The sequence below is a fragment of the Anthonomus grandis genome, chromosome 6, assembly GCF_022605725.1.
Source record: "Anthonomus grandis grandis chromosome 6, icAntGran1.3, whole genome shotgun sequence".
In the NCBI taxonomy this organism is placed as follows: domain Eukaryota; kingdom Metazoa; phylum Arthropoda; class Insecta; order Coleoptera; family Curculionidae; genus Anthonomus; species Anthonomus grandis.
Window position 1 is genome coordinate 12,225,592 of NC_065551.1, and position 10,696 is coordinate 12,236,287.

General features: G+C 32.1%; 1 long non-coding RNA gene across 1 annotated transcript; it reads right to left on the bottom strand.

Annotated features, from left to right (window-relative positions):
- Positions 1–7,626: 7,626 nt before the first annotated feature.
- On the bottom strand, positions 7,627–9,726 carry LOC126737356 (uncharacterized). Its single transcript, XR_007661002.1, has 4 exons — positions 9,564–9,726; positions 9,274–9,370; positions 8,140–9,208; positions 7,627–8,079 (listed from the first exon to the last, which is right to left on the bottom strand). It is a non-coding gene; the product is annotated as an uncharacterized LOC126737356 (long non-coding RNA).
- Between the last annotated feature and the right edge of the window lie 970 nt (positions 9,727–10,696).

A 10,696-nucleotide genomic window follows, 5' to 3' on the forward strand; every position in this document is an offset into this window, starting at 1 on the left:
GGACCATAACTCAGTTTGTCCTTAAAACCAAATATAGATTCAAAAACCTCAGACAGGGTGAACTGAATAAAAGGCATGTCAACAGAATTTGCTACTGGAAAATTAAAGTTAGTGAGATCAACCTCATCAGAGTGATAAACACTAGAAAGATAGGTAGAAAATAAGTTTGCAATATCCTCCCCCGAATGTGCATAGCATTTGGGATACCATGACTTTTATTAAGGGAGTTAACATGATTCCAATATTGTGTGGTGTCAGATTGAATTGACTCATTTAAGGTAGCAAGGTAAGATCTATAGCATTACTCAGTATGAACTTTACATTGAGTATAGTATAGGTTAGCAAACCGAATATAATCTTCAGCTAAGTTAGTACTTTTGAATTTAGCATGAGCAGTCTTTTTTGATAAAATAAGATTTCTTAATTCTGGGGAAAACTAACGAGGAAACCTGGAAGGTTTATATATTTTTTGCGATACATAAAGTGAGATTGCATATAAAACTACTTCATAAAAGTTATTCACTGAATTATCGATGTCTGAATCCACTAAAGAAAAATAATCATTCTAACTTACAAAATCAGCATTTTTAAAATCAAAATAAGTTGTACTATAATCCAACCTTTCAATCCTATCACTAACCCTAATATCACAAATTGTTGCCAAGTGGTGAAAGTTGTTTGGAAGAAGATTGTCTAAAGCTTGTTGAACAGATATTTTATGGCATTCGTCAATACTGTTAAAAATCAGATTCAAAAATACACCATGATTGTTTGGAATAATGTTAGATTGTCTCATACTTAGATAAAAAAATGATTGAAATGAAAATGATTTTGGCTGGATAGGTCAGTGGGCACTCAACTAACAGACCATCTTTAATTGAGTAGTATAAGTGGCTAAGGGTAAATTGTAACCTCCAAATAAAAATACAGGTATATTGGGAAAATTGTCCTTAATACTTTCAACTGCTGAGCAATGAGCAAGCAAAAAAGTAGGTTGTTTGGATTCACTCTCTTAAGATTTTATATTATTACTTTGATTTTTACATATACAAGGTGTTTGGTTTTTATTGGGAGTGGCTACTTCTTTATTTTAAATGGACACCCTATATATTTTAAAATTTTTGGATTTTTCGGAAAATCTTAGATATATTTTATGTATAATGTTCTATACCTAAATTCAACTGTTGTCAAACAAAAGTCAAGGGTATAAGGGTCCTTAATCGGATGGTGAGTGGTACCAGAATAGTACCATTAATTCTTTTGCATTATCCGATATCTCTTAAGAAAGAAAAATGGAATTTTTTTGATTCTCCTTTTAATCATTTTGCCGCAGCAGGTAGATAAAGTGAGTAAAATGGCAATATTATTTTGTTTGTACCTTGTTAACATTTCAATATAAGTATAGAACATTATACATAAAATAGATTTAAAATTTTCGGAAGAATCCAAAAAATAGTATTCTATTTAAGAAAATTGATGTTTTCCCACGAAATGAACCCTGTATATATAAAGTATAACATTTTAGGAATAAGACCCCAAAAAAATTTTGCATTTAACTTTTGGCACAGCACTTTAACAGGCTCCGAGAAAAGGCATAGGCCCATAATAAACTGGCCACTCTGTGCAACTACACTTACCTTTGCCGCAGGTACTTACCTTAGATTTGTTTGGTGTTTCAACAAAATAGTGCCTAATTTGTTTTTGAATTTTGGTGTTTTATTTCGCCAGACATATGACATGTATGTACATGTTGTTTTTTCAACAAATTTTGAAAGGATGTATTTATTAAATATAACCAACACTATTGTTAATTCCCCCTGGGGCACGTTGAATATTGTTATTAACATTATTAGTCAACTCTCTTGCAGCTGCAAGTTCTTCACTGATACTTGGAGGATTCGCATCTTCCATAGATAAAGCAATATTATGAAGAACTACTGCAGCCATAACAATAGCCTCCAATTTTTTCCGTTTTAGTTTTATTCCTAAAAAGAATATAGGGATTCTTATTTTAACTTCCAAAGCATATTTCTATGGGATTCCTTCTTCATATTTGAGAGTCATTAACATGTTCGGCTCGAGTTTGAGGGCTTAATAGAGATATTATAACATATGACTTGATGGCATAACCACTGTCTGCTACAACAAAATTGCCATTACACACCCTATTTTCAAAATTATTTCGGATTATACTGTTTCTAAATATATTAGAATTGTGACGAGATCCTGGCCACCTACAGACAATATCCTTGAATTTAAGATCTGCACTACAAATAGCTTGGACATTATATGAAAAAAATCCTTTTTGATTTCTATAATTGTCTGCATCTTCCCCTTCGAGAGATTGGATTTTAATGTGAGTACAGTCCAAAATACTAATGCATCTCGGTAACCTAGCATTATTAAAAAACTCTTGCGTTATGCTGTTAACTTCTGCTTAAGTTCTAGGCATTTTTACAAACTCTGGCATTAATTGAGCAATTTTTTTTTTAAACTATATATATTTTTCGGCTTGCTGTTGATTTGTGTATGCCTCTAAGTCCCCAACAACTTGCTGAAAACTTCCTGTGGCCAAAAAGCGTAGAGCAACGCATACCATTTCAGGAGTAGTCAATGCATGGCTTCTAAAAGTATTTTTAAGTTCTATAAATCGTGTAATTAATTGAACGAATACAAATCATCATACTTGTTCGTAACAGATAAAATTTATTCAGAAAATGTATCTACTATAAATCTTACAGCTTGCTTGTCCAACCTAAATCTAGCCTTAAATTCTTTATTATCACCAATGTTCAAATAATCCGATCTATCCCTGTACACCTTTGGTGATCTAGGGTGTACAATTTTATTTACTAATTCAGAAAATCTTCGTCATCTGGAATTCTTCCTAAATAGGATCCATTTTTATAGTTATGGATTGTAAGCTAAACTTAGGGTACCTAGTAACTAATAAATTAGCACCTCACCTAACCCAATAAATATTGAACGGCAGCTGTAGTTAGATGAATAAAAAATATCAAAATGATATTCAAGTCAAAACTAACTAAATATTAACCTAACTTTAAAAGTTTGCTTGAACTCCCTTTGAACGCTCGAAATTGGACGTTTAAGATGAACTGCAGATTATCATTTGAACCAACATTGTACAACGGATTAATTCCGCTGAACCGGAGATCTTAACTATAACTATAACTGTCGGTAAACGCCCATTGTACAACCGGGCCTAAACGATCTCTGTGACTGTTTGACCGATTGTCAGGACAACTGACATATGTCCTTATTCTTTGGGTGCCATCCACGAACTTATAAATATACGATCTACCAATAATAATAAATGTTTTGCTGTATATTTCCTTGCGAAATTACTCTAATCATCTCTTACTGCTGTCCTATCAATTATATGTCCTTTATATTGTAACTTTCTTGCTTTTACGATGTTAATTACTGCATACCACGAACTTAATAAATATACCTGGACTGCTAATGCATTTGGCCACGATACCCAAAAATGACCACTGCCTGGTGGCTGCCATTTTTATAGTGGTTATGTCCTTTTGATGTTGGTCACTCTGAACATTTTCATTGTTGCCAACAAAAAATATATTAAATAACGGTAATGAAGTTGACGACGCTGACGTTTGACGTGTGAGTATAGCGGATTACCTAGGGTATGTACCGTTATCAACTGTCAGTACTGAATTTACTGGACGTCGTTCCGATATTTGTTTCAGTTTACTGATTCAGTACTGAATGACGTCATAAAAGCGTTAGTGACGTCACTGTGACGTCATTAATCTTTACTGGATTGACTGAGGATAAAAGCTACTGTAGGGACAGTAAAATAGTGGGGGAATGTCAAAACTGTCAGAAGTGTTGTTGATGTTGATTTCTTGAATCTTCTTGTTTACGTAAAAAATTATTTTCTGCGTCTATTATTCTTACCATCTTGCTTTTTTCGACATATTTATTTTAATAACAAATGTGGTCTGGTTTTAATAAAGCAAAACACCGTACCGGAAAACAAAACAAAAACAGGTAATTTGGTTTTATAGGTTATGTTGTGGTTGTGAAAACAGTGCTGAAAACTGTTCCTTTTTTGGAGCAAAACAGCACGCTGTATAAAATCGGAACGACAAATTACAGTAAAATCAGCACAGTACAATCCTGTACTGACAGTTGAAAACGGTACATACCCCTAGTTTTTGGCCATTTGTGAACGACGTTTGGGTGCATCGTCTGGAACAGGCAATGTATCTTTCTCCTTATTTAATACGTGAATAATGTATCACCATCTTTATTTAAACGTATTTGGTTCAGTTTCTTAAACCCGAATTATTGTGAATTGCTTGTCTGTGTTGTTTATGATAGAGTAATATATAGTTGTTGACAGAATAATATATTTTTACTATATAAACCCTTGCTAATTACGAACCCTCATAAAATCATCTATATTTTGATTCTTATAGATGGCTGTACCCAGTGGCGGCTCGTGGGAATTATTTATGGGTGGGCAGATGAAATGAGGAATGAGCAAGTGAGTATGAATGGGGTAAAAAAGCCCGCCGCAGGCGTCCCACCGGAGTCGAAAAATTTTTTAGGTGCCACGCCCAAATTCGAGTAAGGAAAATCAACTTTTCCTCCGAATAAAATATGCCATTTTTTCTTCAAATTTCGACAAATTGATACAAAAACGTCTCTTTTTAATAGTAATAATAATTATTAAAGATATAAGAATGGGTTTGCAAGAGGGCTTAGACCGTATCGGTGAATAGGTAAAAGTTGTTGCTAAAGTAATATAGTAATGTAACATAAGGGCGTCAGTGGACTGATAAGTCAACAATATTGTTCCTTCTGCGCCGGCGGAAAAGTGAAAAAAAGAGCTCGACCGCGCCAGAAGGAAAATTAAACTTCGCTGCCACTTACACAGTCGAATAATGACGGATTTACTGACGTTTAAAGAAAAAAAAACATATCTAGCACTCCATGTTAGTCAGCATATTTACAATTTTTTTTCGCATTCATTCTGTCAACCTCTACTTAAATAATTGTAAATATACCGTTCAGCAAGAACCAGCGAGAAGGTCTAGAGCTTTCTCTTGCCAGGATAGGAACTGGGACTGGATAATACTAAGTATAGTGGTTAGTATGAAAAGGACTGTTGAGTAGTAGATATAACTTAAACAAAACTTCTTGAAAATATCAAAAACAAAATATATAAATTCTGAATAATATAACATTTTATTTCATAATAATTATATACATATTATATACAAACCCACCGCGATCTGTATATGGGAAAACTACACATAGGAAAATTTTCTATGTGTAATTTTCTATATATAGATCGCGGTTATTCGCGGTGGAACACCCTATAAAGTATTTAAATTTTCAAAAATGTTCGTTGTTAGGGTACCTGTTTATAGATTAGTTCGATTCGTCTGTTTCTTGTTAACGCGAAGTGATTAATGACCTTTTCATAAAATTTTGAAATTTCAGGATGTTCTTGTAAATATTTTATTAACTCCTTTTCTATCGAAATAGTGGCCAATTTACATAATCTCATTTGAGTCATGGAATTTCTTGTAAATGTCTTAATACGTTTTAAAGCAGAAAAACTTCTTTCCACTGAAGCGGATGTAGCAGGAAGCGACAGTACCAAACATAATAATTTATAGATTTCCGGAACGTCTGTGCAAACATTATTAGTATAAATGAACTGAAGAATATCTGTATATTTTGAAGAAACTCCTAATATATCAGCATCTGAGTACCAAACCGTCAACTCGCTTTGTAATTTTTGTTTATTGAAAAACTCTGGGTAAGATGCAAATAACGAATTAAGCAAATTTTGGGGAATTATAGATTTATAAGAAGGAAATTTAATCTTATCCAATAATTCTAAAAAAACTAGATTTTTGAGATCTTTAAATCGAACATGAATTTGACTGACAACTAAATCTAATATTTTGTTATAAACGCGTTTAAAATATAATTTTGAATCAGTCAGCTCGTCATAATCTTTTTTACGTTTCTTTTCTGGTGGCGGCCCTATAGTTACGGATATGTCATTAAAAATTCTCTCAAAGAAAATATCATTTTCCCGATAATTCTTTAAAGTTCCTAGAAGATTTTCAATTCGATTTTTACAGTACGAGATGTCAGATAATCTGCTCTGTAATATATTGAATACTAACTCCGTCTGTTCAAAAATGAGATTAAAAACATTTAATAAAAATAAAAACGTAAAATCATTTAAAATCTTTTTAAAGCCTACGGCAGCCCGAATTGCCTCATGGTCTTTAGCGAAATTCTGGCTATTAACAATATATTCAAAAACGTCCACCAGTTGATGCCTCTGTTTAATAACAGTATCGATAATTCGCGATTTAAAATTCCACCTCGTTTCCGAACTTCCTGGCACACGCTTAGACCCAATTTCATCTAAAACTCTGGTACGCTTCGTAGATTTCGAAAAAAAAGTTGATATACCCGTAAGTATTGCAAAGAAAATCCGGCATTCTTTTCAATTGCTTACACTTGCACTTAAATCTGCCATTATCAGTTTAATAATAATTATTCTAATTTACATACCTACAAAAAAAAACTACTCGAAACCGCGAAAATGAGACGCCACTAAAAAGCACCCGATTCCCGTCACCATTCGGTTATCTCCGACTGTCCCATTCGGATATTTAAATATTATGTGAATGGCGGGCAACTAACAAAAGAGCAATGTTTGCTGCTAGAAGCAACGGTTTCTGGCAATAAAAATAATTTATGTAAATAATAATTAATGGAATAATAATTTAATTAAAATAAAAAATAGCGTTTCTGGAATAATAATAATTATTGATTCTTTAAATAAATTAAATATAAATAAAGGATGCAAACAAGAAAATTTAATTATTAATTTTATACATGATACCCTAATGTAAATGTAAGTATCAAAAAAATGCAGTTTGGTGGAACGATCCAATGGAATGGAAATTGAATTTTTTTTTTGAATAAATATTTTTAAAAATTTCCTTGGGCGGACATTGATTTATTTGATTTTGGATATTATTTAAAATTACTATGGTTTATTTTTGAGAAAGTGTTATTTGAAATATTTATTTTTCTACTACCTTATAAGAAAATTTTTAATTTTATTTCCCTGCACAATTGAATTTTTTTATTTGACTATATCTTGCTTATTTTTTATAAAATTAATTTTTTACATTAAATTGTGCTTATTAATAAGAATGAAAGTAGAAAATGAAGTACTGTAGGAGCGGCGTCATTTCCTCACTATGGATGCTTTTGCTAGATCAAACTTCACCCACTTAAGGAAATTATGCACTTTGCTCCCTTTTGTTATACAAATAACTATTATTTTTTTAAGTTCTCTCTATAATATGTGGACATATCAAAAGGAAAAGCCCAACTTAAACAATAGGGTATTGCATATTTAGAAAAAATAAATAAATGAAAAACAAAATTTATTAAATATTGTAGTATTGTACTTTAATTTTAATCTTAAATACATAAATGTTATTAATCTCTTTAAAATAAGTACCTATTTTTTTTAAATAACTTTTATACCTAGGTAGAGAGGTAATTTTGGTAAGTGAAAACACAATGGATTTAATTAGTTATACTGTTATATAAATGGTATCATATATTAAAAGTTTTATTTTATACATGCTGCAAAAACATGTATAATGTATATGACTGATTTGAAAAGAAACTCAATTATTTTATGCTAAAATACTAATTTACAATTCGCAGTTTCCATTAATACTCATAAGAAGAAACTGCAAGAAACTTATGAGATAGGTAATATTTTTTTAAATATTTGCCTAAAACTTACAAAAAAAATTATAATACACATATACATACATATATACTTAAACCTATAAAAATATACCTACTATTATATAAAAAAAATACTGATAAATAGAAAAAAATATACAATTTATTATTTTTATTTACTGCTCCTTCTTCTTCTTTGATGGAAAATAAACTTGTTTGTCCATTTTTCGTTTACTTGTATTTGTCTTATTTATCTGTTCCATCATTGATATCAGTTGTCTCATGCACCTAGACATTTACAGGTATGTGTTAATATATCTTATATAATTTTATAAAAAGATAACTTACTTATCATAAGTTTCATCATTTAAAGATCTTAAAAAGTTTGATACACTTTCAATTTCAATTTCTCTTGTTGATTGCTTGTTGTGAATCCTTGTACTGCTACTTGTTGATTTTCAGTAATCTTCTCATTAACAAACGTTTCAATTTCTAGACTATGGCTAGCTTCAATATTATTGGAAGAACATTCCCCAAGGAGTTCACCTAAAACAGAATCGCTTCCCTTCCTTTGCTCACACACCATAATGAACAATTGAAATTGCTACAAATTACCTCTAAAATCGCTTCGATTGCAACAATATACTTTTTCAATATTGTCTTCAATTTTCCTTGTGCGAACAAGTGCATAGTTTGTGCTTATTTTATGCTCTCTTAACCATTCCTCAAATCTTTCTTCGCTGGAAAAATGGAAAGTTGAGGACTCTATTTTGATATCATGACTTACCTGTAAATGAGCTTCAAGTCTTTGATAATGTCTCACAAGAATATTTAGTCTCTTTGCATAAGGGACAAGAAATGTGTGACTGGGTTATCTGGAAGCTGCTGCTTATGAATAACTTTAATATGTTTGTTCTTAGCTGAAATGGAAGAAAACATTTTACTGCATAAGTGGCACATATTTTTGTTGATAGTTTGGTCCTGATTCTGATGGTTTTGAGTAGGGCCGTCCATCTTTACAGCTAAAATCGCTGAATTGGAATTAATACAGCTTTTCAGGTATTATTTTAAAACACTATAAGCAACAATATGGTCAATATTTCACAAAGAAACAAGTTCAGTATAATCGCAATAATTGATCAAATTAGTTGGAGCTTTTTTACGAAAGTAAACAACCAACAAACGCAAAAAAAGCGGGAACATTCGTGTCGTTATTCTTGTCATTCACGTCAAACGACCGAATTTTTCTCCGAACATACACGATCACCGGCGGGAATCGGGTGCTTTTTCACGAACTTATAAATATACCTGGACTGCCAATTCAATGAAAAGTAAATGACCACTACTAGGGGGCCGCCATTTTGCGTGATTGTGTCCTTTCGATGTTGGTCACTCTGACAAATTTTAATTGTGCCAACTGTAGGGAAACAAAACAATTAAAGTTTTTGAGAGGTTATGTTTACAAAAATACAAAATACATACATATAGGTAGAATTTACGATAGTTGTGTTAGATCTGTGATTTTTCTGGTACTTCTTTAAGAATTTCGTTAAAATTTATGAAAGAAAGTAATCCTCACCTAAAATGAGACAAAGTTTCAATCAACTTGAAATAGATGCGTGCACTTTAAAATATTTGTTTTATCATTCTGATAATCTTGAATCTTATAAATTCAATACCATGAAAATCATGATATTCATTTAAATTTTTGCTTGTATTTACTTAACAAATTCAGTTAAAAACACTTATTTTCTTTCTATTTTTACTATTACCTACGATTTTTACTTTCCTTCCATGTACAGTGTTTCCACATTAATAGGTACAACCATATATAAGAATCAAAATATAGATGCTTTTATGAGGGTTTGTAATTATAAAGGGTTTATATAGAAAAAATATATTATTCTATTATAAACAATACGGACATTTCACAATAATTCGGTTTTGAGAAACTGAACCAAATACCTTTAAATAAAGATGGTGATACATTATTCACGTATTAAATAAGGAGAAAGCTACATCGCCTGTTCCAGACGATATACCCAAGCGTCGTTTACAAATCGTCAAAAACTAGGCAATCCGCTATACTCACACGTCAAATGTCAACTTCATTACCGTTATTTAATATATTTTTTGTTGGCAACACTAAAAATTTTCAGAGTGACCAACATCAAAAGGACACAACCACTATAACAATGGCGGCCACCATGCAGTGGTCATTTTTGGGTATCGTGGCCATATGCATTAGCAGTCCAGGTATATTTTTAAGTTCGTGGTGCTTTTTAGTGGCGTCTGCGAAAATGTCTTTAGGCAAGGTTAGGTTAAAGTTTCAACGACGCACACTTTTCCCGTCAAATGGCCCAAATGCTGAAAGCCGAATAGCCCGCCCGAATACCGAATACGACCGATGGGCCAGCCCGCGGAGCCGAGATCACGAGGTGAAATTTGAATTTACCGCGTTAAGGGCTCCATACACGTTTTTTTCGGGCAGTTTTAACATTTTTAACCGATGGTTGAAAACGTTGGAAGGAAAATCAAGCCTCGCCTGAAATAAAACGATGTGGAAACCCGGCGGTTTTGTCCATTCACTTCGTTTTTGTGACTTTTTTAACCATCGCCGTCGGCTAAAACTACCAGAAAAGAACGTAGTGTATGGGGCTCTTTAGAAAACAATTTTTATACTGTAATTTATAAAACAATATTTTTGGCTTTGCTGACTTTGCTCGAAAAAAAACGAGCCTTGTTTTGCTATAAAGAAAACGAGACATACAGCAAAAAAAATATCGGCCGAAAGTTTTTATTATGGATAAGCGTCAAAAATAAAAAGCAAACAAAATTTATTTATGTTATGCTTTAAAAGATTCCCACGTCAAATGGGCTCGCCCAATTTGTGCGAGTTCGCATG